We start from the raw sequence: 10,331 nt of genomic DNA, 5'->3' as shown, positions 1-10,331 counted from the left end.
TCAAAATATATTGATTGAAGGAAAAGCAGCCAACAAGTGCTCAGCATATGTGGGAACTCCTTCAAGACTGTTGGAAAAGCATTCCAGGTGAAGCTGGTTGAGAGAATGCCAAGAGTGTGCAAAGCTGTCATCAAGGCAAAGGGTGGCTATTTGAAAAATATAAAATATAAAATGATGTGTTTAACACTTTTTTGGTTACTACATGATTCCATATGTGTTATTTCATAATTTTGATGTCTTCACTATTTATTTTTCTACAATGTAGAAAATAGTAAAAATACAGAAAAACCCTTGAATGAGTAGGTGTTCTAAAACTTTTGACCGGTAGTGTACATACAAACAGACAGACAGACAGACAGACAGACAGACAGACAGACAGACAAGCAGACAGACAGACAGACAAGCAGACAGACAGGAGACAGACAGACAAACAGACAAGCAGACAGACAGACAGGAAACAGACAGACAGACAAGCAGACAGACAGACAGAGACAGGAGAAAGACAGAGACAGGAGACAGACAGACAGACAGGAGACAGACAGACAGACAGAGACAGGACACAGACAGACAGACAGACAGACAGACAGACAGACAGACAGACAGACAGACAGACAGACAGACAGACAGACAGACAGACAGACAGACAGACAGACAGACAGACAGACAGACAGACAGACAGGATAGAGACATATACAGAGATAGAGAGAAAGAGGGATGAGTAAACAACTTTATCTCTCTAACAGCATGCCATTCAGATCACCCTGACCTGGCACACCTCCCTGCCTACGCCAGAGAACAGAGAGATAGATAGAGAGAAGAGAGAAAACAGAAGAATAGAGGTTGACCAGAGATCACAGCTCTGTCTCATTCTGGGGAGCGAGGAGACAAGAAAGAAGAAGGAGAACATTGGAGGGTAACCTTTAAAGACATAAAGGTGAGGAACGAGGGAAGGAGAAAGGATGGAGGAGAAAGACAGGTGGTAAAACGATACCTACTGCCCTCATTAGTTTCAGTGACCCTCTATGGGAAGGGGTGATGTGGTCGTGCCTGGGGGAGTCTGTGCTTTGTCCTTAGGACTGAGTGGACCGTTGTCTATTTCCTGCATCCCAAATGGCACCCTGTTCCCTACATAGTGCGTTACTTTTGACCAGAGACCAGGGCCCTTCTGTGTGTGTGCGTGGATGGTCCCGTGTAGCTAAGTTGGTAGAGCATGGCGCTTGCAATGCCAGAGTTGTGGGTTTGATTCCCACAAGGGACCAGTATGAAAAATGTATGCACTCACTATTGTAAGTCGCTCTGGATAAGAGCGTCTGCTAAATGACCCTGTAAATGTATGTGCACTATGTAGGGAATAGGGTGTCATTTGAGACACAGTCTAAGACTTGTAAAAAAGAGAGTTGGGAATGTTCCAGATGAGAACTGTAAAGAAAGGGGTAGTTGTATTGGGAGGTATCTAGGTAAAGAAAGGGGTAGTTGTATTGGGAGGTATCTAGGTAAAGAAAGGGGTAGTTGTATTGGGCGGTATCTAGGTAAAGAAAGGGGTAGTTGTATTGGGAGGTATCTAGGTAAAGAAAGGGGTAGTTGTATTGGGAGGTATCTAGGTAAAGAAAGGGGTAGTTGTATTGGGAGGTATCTAGGTAAAGAAAGGGGTAGTTGTATTGGGAGGTATCTAGGTAAAGAAAGGGGTAGTTGTATTGGGAGGTATCTAGGTAAAAAAAAGGGGGTAGTTGTATTGGGAGGTATCTAGGTAAAAAAAGGGGTAGTTGTATTGGGAGGTATCTAGGTAAAGAAAGGGGTAGTTGTATTGGGAGGTATCTAGGTAAAAAAAGGGGGTAGTTGTATTGGGAGGTATCTAGGTAAAGAAAGGGGTAGTTGTATTGGGAGGTATCTAGGTAAAAAAAAGGGGGTAGTTGTATTGGGAGGTATCTAGGTAAAGAAAGGGGTAGTTGTATTGGGAGGTATCTAGGTAAAGAAAGGGGTAGTTGTATTGGGAGGTATCTAGGTAAAGAAAGGGGTAGTTGTATTGGGGGTATCTAGGTAAAGAAAGGGGTAGTTGTATGGGGGGGTATCTATGTCAGATAAGAGGGCTGCTCTGACTTTGGAATGGTCCAGTCTCTATGGGCCTCTCGCTCTCTCTCTTTCTGAGACTCTTTCCTTCCCTCGTTCCTCTCATTCTCCCACATTCGCCCCCTCAACCTCTCCTCCTCCTCCTCCTCCTCTTTCTCTCTCTCCAATCCTCCCTCGTTCTTTCACCTATATTTATAAACACTTTCTCTCTTCCTCCTCCTCTCTCTCCCTTCTTTCTCCTCCATTCCATATGTTTATCTCTCTGTCTTCCTCCTAGTCCTTCTCTCCCTCAGGACGATGAGGTGGTATACGCGCCCGTCGCTCTCGGATGATCTGTCTATTGCTGGCCGTTGCCTCCCTCTCTCTCCATCTTCTCCCTCGCCGTCCTCTCCCTCTCCGTCGACCAGAACCCCTGTGACGCCCCCCTCCCTCGTCAGACACACCCCCACAACCTCAGAGCCCTGGTGGATACCAACTACACCTCCACGATGTCCGACAACCACTCCAGCTATGCCAAGACACCCCCGGACACCAGAAAAGTGGACTCTTCCAATATGGACAGCAATGGCCCTCACAAAATGGCAGAAATGGACGCTGTCACGACCAAAATGGCCGTCAAGGCAGTTCATGGACATAAGAAGGAAGGGCCTGTAGACTCAGTCAACATGGCGGTAAGGGTAGGAAAGTTTGGCTCGATGGCGATGAAGTCTATGGGGTCCGGGATGTCTAAATTAGAGGCTCTTTTCAGCCACCCGCTCTACAACATGCCAACCCCGCCCATCCCTGAAGATGATTGGCTGCTGAAGGTGAAGCCCAAAGTGAAGGCGCGCGAGAGCAGCACACAGATGTGGTGAGTTTTAATGAAGTAGGGTTACTTAATCTGAAAAAACTGACAAGCTTTTGAAGTGCACCAAGGACACATGCTGCATAATTCATTTCATTTTTGGCAAATCTCCCTCCTACTCCTCCTCTCTTCTCCTCCTCCTCCTTCTCTGAACCACTTCTCTCTTGTCCTCTCCTCATCTCCAACCCTCTCCCTCTCTTTTCCCCTCCCTCCCCCTCCCTCCCCCCACCTCCCCAGGGTGAGTGACAGTGACATCGGCTATGACCCGGCCCATTGGAACAGGAGCAGTGAGAGCCACCCCCCCTGGCTGAAGTTCCATCTTGGTATCTCCCGTTGGCAGCTCTACCCCCACCTGGACCCCAACATGGTACCTCTCGCCCAGCAGCTCAGCACACACCGTATCGTCAGCGCAGGTGTGTGTGTGGCGTGTGGTGTTTGTTTGGGGGAATAGGGGGAAGTTCCCCCTTGACGCTGATCTTGGATCAGTTTAGCATTTTCCCCGCTAAGGGGGTTAAGGTTAGAATTGGGGGAGGGGAAGCTGATCCTGGATATGTGTCAAAGGGAAACTTCACCGTAGAGTGTGTGGGTGGTGTGTGTATGTGTATGTTGGGGAGGGGTCTTGGGGGCCTGATTGTTGGGGGGTGGGGGTGGGAGATATGGTGAGCATTATGCCCTGTACACACAGAGAATGAAGTAGCACCCTGGAACATCATGTGGTTCGCTACACCAGTGCTGTTCTACTGTTATAGTCACCGCTTGAGTTTCAATAATATCTCCTGTAGTGTACTCTCCTTCACTATCACCCCCAAATCTAATAGCATTGGGTTGGTGGAGGCATGGGCTAGTGGGAGTTTCCACCATATTTCATATACCAGTCATTTCCTTTCAAAACAGTGAAGGGAAGTGAACAAGTGCACACTTTGGGAGGAAGGACAGATTAGGAGAATTACAATTGCATTTCCTTGATCCCTCCCCTCTTCTCATCCAATGGGTTTTGAGAAAGAGGCGAGGAGAGAGGACGTGAGGAATCAAGGAAATGCAATAGAGATTGTCCCATAGCTGGGAGGTAGTCTCTGTTGTGATGTTTTGAGTCAGGTATAGGGAGACCACTAGTGGATTAATGTAGAACTGCAGGATGAAAACAAAACAAACCGGATGACCTTATTTAGTTTCAAACAGGGTAACCCTTTGTGTGTGTGTGTGTGTGTGTGTGTGTGTGTGTGTGTGTGTGTGTGATAGAGTGTGAGAGAGAGAGCTCAGTATGTACTCAGTATGTGAATGTAAAGTGTTGCTATGGTAACCCGTCTCTCTCTCTCTATATACAGTGGGGGAAAAAAGTATTTAGTCAGCCACCAATTGTGCAAGTTCTCCCACTTAAAAAGATGAGAGAGGCCTGTAATTTTCATCATAGGTACACGTCAACTATGACAGACAAAATGAGAAGAAAAAAAATCCAGAAAATCACATTGTAGGATTTTTAATGAATTTATTTGTAAATTATGGTGGAAAATAAGTATTTGGTCAATAACAAAAGTTTCTCAATACTTTGTTATATACCCTTTGTTGGCAATGACACAGGTCAAACGTTTTCTGTAAGTCTTCACAAGGTTTTCACACACTGTTGCTGGTATTTTGGCCCATTCCTCCATGCAGATCTCCTCTAGAGCAGTGATGTTTTGGGGCTGTCGCTGGGCAACACGGACTTTCAACTCCCTCAAAAGATTTTCTATGGGGTTGAGATCTGGAGACTGGCTAGGCCACTCCAGGACCTTGAAATGCTTCTTACGAAGCCACTCCTTCATTGCCCGGGCAGTGTGTTTGGGATCATTGTCATGCTGAAAGACCCAGCCACGTTTCATCTTCAATGCCCTTGCTGATGGAAGGAGGTTTTCACTCAAAATCTCACGATACATGGCCCCATTCATTCTTTCCTTTACACGGATCAGTCTTCCTGGTCCCTTTGCAGAAAAACAGCCCCAAAGCATGATGTTTCCACCCCCATGCTTCACAGTAGGTATGGTGTTCTTTGGATGCAACTCAGCATTCTTTGTCCTCCAAACACGACGAGTTGAGTTTTTACCAAAAAGTTATATTTTGGTTTCATCTGACCATATTACATTCTCACAATCCTCTTCTAGATCATCCAAATGCACTCTAGCAAACTTCAGACGGGCCTGGACATGTACTGGCTTAAGCAGGGGGACACGTCTTGCACTGCAGGATTTGAGTCCCTGGCGGCGTAGTGTGTTACTGATGGTAGGCTTTGTTACTTTGGTCCCAGCTCTCTGCAGGTCATTCACTAGGTCCCCCCGTGTGGTTCTGGGATTTTTGCTCACCGTTCTTGTGATCATTTTGACCCCACAGGGTGAGATCTTGCGTGGAGCCCCAGATCGAGGGAGATTATCAGTGGTCTTGTATGTCTTCCATTTCCTAATAATTGCTTCCAGAGTTGATTTCTTCAAACCAAGCTGCTTACCTATTGCAGATTCAGTCTTCCCAGCCTGGTGCAGGTCTACAATTTTGTTTCTGGTGTCCTTTGACAGCTCTTTGGTCTTGGCCATAGTGGAGTTTGGAGTGTGACTGTTTGAGGTTGTGGACAGGTGTCTTTTATACTGATAACAAGTTCAAACAGGTGCCATTAATACAGGTAACGAGTGGAGGACAGAGGAGCCTCTTAAAGAAGAAGTTACAGGTCTGTGAGAGCCAGAAATCTTGCTTGTTTGTAGGTGACCAAATACTTATTTTCCACCATAATTTGCAAATAAATTCATAAAAAATCCTACAATGTGATTTTCTGGATTTGTTTTTCTCAATTTGTCTGTCATAGTTGACGTGTACCTATGATGAAAATTACAGGCCTCTCTCATCTTTTTAAGTGGGAGAACTTGCACAATTGGTGGCTGACTAAATACTTTTTTCCCCCACTGTATATCTCTCTCTCCCCCTCTCCCTCTCCCTCTCCCTCTCAGTGCAGAAGTCTGGAGGGACACAGCTCAAGCTGGTGATGTCATTTCCTAACTACGGACAGGCCATTCTCAAACCAATGAAGTGAGAGACTTACACATGCACACGCACGCACGCACGCACGCACACACACACACACACACACACACACACACACACACACACACACACACACACACACACACACACACACACACACACACACACACACACACACACACACACACACACACACACACATGCTACACATCACAACTGCTTTTACCAGACTCTTACCATGATTGCTAAATACTGCAGAAAGGAGGAGAATAGACCCCGATGTATATCTGTGTTCCTGTGTTAACTGTTTCCTGAGTTGACTGTTTATAGTCTGTATACCTGTTTTCCTGTTTCCTGAGTTGACTGTGTATAGTCTGTATATCTGTGTTCCTGTGTTAACTGTTTCCTGAGTTGACTGTGTATAGTCTGTATATCTGTTTTCCTGTGTTGACTGTGTATAGTCCTCTGTAGCTCAGCTGGTAGAGCACGGTGCTTGTAACGCCAAGGTAGTCGGTTCGATCCCCGGGACCACCCATACACAAAAATGTATGCACGCATGACTGTAAGTCGCTTTAGATAAAAGCGTCTGCTAAGTGGCTTATTATTATAGTCTGTGTTCCTGTGTTGACTGTGTATAGTCTGTATATCTGTGGTCCTTTGTTGACTGTGAATAGTCTGTATAGCAGTGTTCCTGTGTTGACTATATATTGTCTGTATAGAAGTGTTCCTGTGTTGACTGTGTCTAGTCTGTATAGCTGTGTTCCTGTTTTGACTGCATCTCTGTCAGACAGGAGCGTGATGAGGAGACCAACTTCAACCTCTACTACTTCTCTGACTTTGAGAGACACAACGCAGAGATCGCTGCTTTTCACCTGGACAGGTAAACAATGAGTCTGTTTCTCACCTTGATAGTGATAACCAGGGGAGTATACTGCATGCCACAGCACTGACTGAAATGGCTGAGAATGATGAGCAGACATTGAGTAGCATTAAATATGGACCCCTCTCATCTCATCTCTCTCTCTCTTCCTCCCTCTCCCCCTCCCCCCCTCCCCCTTCTCCTTTCTCTCCCATCTCTCTCTGCCTCTCTCTCCTCTCCCTCTATCTTTCCCACCCCACCGCTCCCTCTCCAATCTCTCGTCCCCCTCCCGCTCTCCCCTGTCCCTCCTCTCCTCTCCCCTCCTCTCTCTCAGGGTGTTGGGTTACAGGCGGATCCCCCCAGCCGTAGGGAGGCTGGTGGACGTGGTAACAGAGATCAAAGACATCACCACAGACCACAAACTGGCCAGGACCTTCTTCACCTCTCCTGGTCTGTCTATCATTATATCACTCCTTCCTTCCCTCACTCCATCACCCTATCACTCTCACACTCACCCCATCTCCCTCTCTCTCACTTCTCTTTCTTTGTTAACACTCCTTACATTACATGTTTCACATCTCTGTTTTCTATGAAAATAGATGCTGCGGAAAGTCAATATTTGCTAAATGAAATATTTTGTTTTCAATCCCCCCCCCATCCCCCTCTTCATCTCCCATAGTGAATAATGTGTGTTTCTACGGCCAGTGTTCCTACTACTGCAGTACGGAGCATGCTGTGTGTGGTCGACCCCAGAACCTCGAGGCCTCCCTGGCCATGATGCTGCCCGACCCCTCCCTGGCCACCAGACGATCCTGGAGGTCTCCCTGGAGACGCTCCTACAGCCGCAGCAAACTTGCAGTGTGGGTATAGAGTCTATACCTATATATAGATAATAACCCTAACCTAACCTCAACCCTAACCCTAGCCTCAACTCTAGCCCTTACTCTAACCCTAGCCTTAACGTTAACACTAGCCTCAACTCTAACCCTAACCTCAACTCTAACCCTAACCTCAAACCTAACACTAACCCTAGTCTCAACTCTAGCCCTCAACCCTAACCCTAGGCTCAACTCTAACCCTCAACCCTAACCCTAGTCTCAAAAATAACCCTGCCCTTAACTCTAACCCTAGCCTCACCCTAACTCTAACCCTAGCCTCAACAATAACCCTCAACCCTAACTCTAACCCTAGCCTCAACAATAACCCTAGCCTTAACTCTAACCCTGTTGTCACGTTGCAGATGGGAGAAAGACCCAGACTACTGTGACACAGTGAAGAAGACCCCACCATACAACAAGGGAACCAGACTGGTAGACCTGATAGACATGACCATACTAGACTTCCTCATGGGTAGGTCTGGGTCAGGACAACATAATATAATAGTAATGATACTGTAATAATAATACCTTCATATAGCGCTGTTTATGGAGACCAAAGTCTTTTCAATTAGTAGAAAGAGGAAAAACCTGAAAATAAAACACAATCAAACACATTCAACACTCATTATTTTGTTCCAGGTAATATGGACCGACACCACTATGAGACGTTTGAGAAGTTTGGCAACAACACTTTCCTTCTGCACTTAGACAATGGGAGGGCGTGAGTATCCCAAAAAAAAAATGATGATGTGTGTGTGCATGTGACATTGACACCATGTCTGTGTGCTGACTACAAGTTTAACTAACGTTAGTTGATTGTAACATTGGCACTGTCTGTGTGCTGACTACAGATTTGGACGTCACTCTAAAGATGAGCCCTCTATCCTGACACCTCTGGAGCAGTGCTGCAGGTAAAACATGGGATGCATTATTAAGCACCCCCAAGAGTTTATGTCTGTGCCCCACGGTAATCTAATTAGCATAATAAAAAACTCTCCATACAAATCCATCAGTTTAAGTTTAGAGAGATCTGTTCTTTTGCATGGGCTGCATCTCATTCCACCATGTCTACCGATGTCGCTCTTCCTCATCTACGGAGGAAGGTGGCAGAACTACAGCGGTGTTTGTCAGACCAGTAGACGTCCCAAAAATCTGTCTTTTCACAAAAACATCTATACCGTCCGAACGGTTTGGCGTACAAACTAATATGACCACTCTCACGAACACGATGGTGTTAAAAAAAGTGGTTAAATATGTGTAAAAAAACAACAATAATTTCCTTATCTTTCTTATAACTCTCAGATATAGCAAAAACACTTCAAAATAAACTTCCTTTTGATGTATTTTTTGACTATCTGTTTTTCTATGTATGAGTCTGTTATTCAATGTGTTTCTATAGGCTAATAGCAGTAGGCCAAATTCAATGTTTCATCGAATAATTGTTTTAGATAGATTTGTTTATACGTAAAATTAAAAATCAAATATCTAAATGATCCTGGGTATGACCATCTTAAAACAATTCAGTATGTTACCTTAGTAGAACCACCACCACCCCACCCCACCATCATCATTTATTCCTCTTCTTTCTCATAACTTTCTCTCCATCTCTCTCTCGCTCTCTCTAGGATCCGTCGCTCCACCCTCCTGCGTCTGCGTCTCCTCTCCCTGCCCCAGTACCGTCTCAGTGACGTCATGAGGGACTCTCTTTCCCATGATCCTCTATTCTCCGTGGCCCCTCTCCTCTCGGAGCTGCACCTCTCCGCCCTGGACCGTCGCCTAGCGACCGTGCTCCGAACCGTGAGCCGTTGCCAGGAGCGACAGCGTAGTCGCCATGGAGAAGGCGATGATGAGGTCGTCTATGATGATGTCACTGATTATAAGACTTTGGTTACACCTGTGACACCTACAGGGTAGTGTGGCCACGCCCCCTCGACAACAGAAGAAATTGTCATGGCGCATCACCATGGCAATGATGATTTATGTGTGACGTCATTGCATCGGCAAGTCACAAGAGTGACATATTTACACTTGGAGTTCCTGGTATCATTCGTTTGGCTTCTAACTGTTAGAGAGAGGATGGCTGCGTCCGAAGTGTCACCCGACATTATACAGGGAATAGGATGTCATTTCAGACAGACTATTTGTAGGTCTATTCTAGTCTGGTGTATGGATGGGATGTTTAAATCACTGTGTACATGTTTTGTTAGGCCTCATTAAATGAAGTTGATTATATTGTGTTATTTATAGTTATTTAATACATGGAGCGTACTTAGTGAAATAAATCTCAGTTTTAGCATATACAATACCAGTCAAAAGTTTGGACACATACTCATTCAAGGGTTTTTCTTTATTTTTACTATTTTCTACATTGTAGAATAATAGTGAAGACATCAAAACTATGAAATAACGCATATGGAATCATGTAGTAACCAAAAAAGTGTTAAACAAATCAAAATATATTTTATATTTGAGATTCTTCAAAGTAGCCACCCTTTGCCTTGATGACAGCTTTGCATACTCTTGGCATTCTTTCAACCAGACTTCACCTGGAATGCTTTTCCAATAGTCTTGAAGGAGTTCCCACATATGCTGAGCACTTGTTGGCTGCTCTTCCTTCACTCTGCCGTCCGACTCATCCCAAACCATCTCAATTGGGTTGAGGTCGGGGGATTTTGGAGGC

At 45.4% G+C, this 10,331-nt stretch overlaps 1 pseudogene; it reads left to right on the top strand.

Moving 5' to 3' along the window:
* The first annotated feature begins 2,389 nt into the window (after window positions 1–2,389).
* LOC123487342 lies at window positions 2,390–9,883 on the top strand (annotated as a pseudogene).
* The last annotated feature ends 448 nt before the right edge of the window (window positions 9,884–10,331 follow it).

Source organism: Coregonus clupeaformis, unplaced genomic scaffold (assembly GCF_020615455.1).
Source record: "Coregonus clupeaformis isolate EN_2021a unplaced genomic scaffold, ASM2061545v1 scaf1664, whole genome shotgun sequence".
NCBI classification, from domain to species: domain Eukaryota; kingdom Metazoa; phylum Chordata; class Actinopteri; order Salmoniformes; family Salmonidae; genus Coregonus; species Coregonus clupeaformis.
Note: the sequence above shows the minus strand (reverse complement) of the source record. Positions and strands in the feature narration are given on the sequence as shown.